This window comes from Austrofundulus limnaeus, unplaced genomic scaffold, assembly GCF_001266775.1.
Source record: "Austrofundulus limnaeus strain Quisiro unplaced genomic scaffold, Austrofundulus_limnaeus-1.0 Scaffold1197, whole genome shotgun sequence".
NCBI classification, from domain to species: Eukaryota; Metazoa; Chordata; class Actinopteri; order Cyprinodontiformes; family Rivulidae; genus Austrofundulus; species Austrofundulus limnaeus.
This window is the reverse complement of record NW_013953599.1, coordinates 60,235-61,291: the sequence shown is the minus strand read 5'-3', so window position 1 is coordinate 61,291 and position 1,057 is coordinate 60,235. Positions and strand designations below refer to the sequence as shown.

Here is a 1,057-nt window from a genome sequence, read left to right as displayed (position 1 = left end):
TACAAGATTTCTCCAATGGAATATTTAATAGTGATTGTGGAGGATCGGAGACCCAATCCCCAAGACACGAGGCAGACATAGGGAAGACCAGAGCCCAAGGGCCCGAGAGGGATCCCGAGTGCAGAGCCCCAAGGGACACCGCACGGTTAGGGTGCGTGTGGTCGCTGGGGGGACTCGCTCAGTTCTCCCCTATGGTCTGATCTGGGGGGTGGGTGGGCGGATCTTCCCGTCGCCCGCTGAAACCAAAAGTTTTCATCATGTTCCATAAAAAAATGAATCCAGCAGTATCAACAGTCGCCCGCCGACAGTCTCCATCTCTCCTAATTCTGCGCTCTGCTCCACACCTCCAGCGCACACGTTTGTTGTTCTATCCTCATGGGGACTTTGCATTGACTTCCATTCATTTCCCTGTCATTTATATAACCAACTATAACCTCCTCGTTAGTATAGTGGTGAGTATCCCCGCCTGTCACGCGGGAGACTGGGGTTCGATTCCCCGACGGGGAGCCAGGTGGAGCCTAAATGACAGAACAAGATTAATTGAAGCCAACACCCCCCTTCGCTAAGATAAAAAGCCTGTCAGTTAGCCACACTAAGCAAAAGGAAGATGGAGGAGACCAACTACATGTCACAGACCCAGGAAGACCCAGAGGACGAAGATGGAGGAACCAACCCCTACGAAAATCCCCTCCCCAAAAACAGCTGCGGATACAGCTGTAAGAAGAAGCCATGTTTTGAGATTGGCTTAAGGCTTTTAGCTTTATTTCTTGCTGTCGCTTTGATTTTGTCAATTTTGTATCAAGCAGGATACCAGCCATGGGAAGTCACTCATGCCAGAGTGTTTCATGCCAACACAAAATATGGAAATTTGACATGCTGGAATGTCAGCGCTAGCAACCTCTTCCTACCCTGGGGAGCTAACCAAACCAACCAGACTGGTTTTAGGAACAAGAGTGAAATCACCATAAAAGGTAATTTTCAGAATCAACGGTGAAGATCTGGCCTCAGCCCAAGGCAGATRGKTACGATGAAAGGTACCGACCTAACAAGATGGGGC

General features: G+C 49.5%; 1 non-coding gene across 1 annotated transcript; it reads left to right on the top strand.

Annotated features, from left to right (window-relative positions):
- The first annotated feature begins 435 nt into the window (after positions 1–435).
- On the top strand, positions 436–507 carry trnad-guc (transfer RNA aspartic acid (anticodon GUC)). The gene has a single exon. It is a non-coding gene; the product is annotated as a tRNA-Asp (tRNA).
- The last annotated feature ends 550 nt before the right edge of the window (positions 508–1,057 follow it).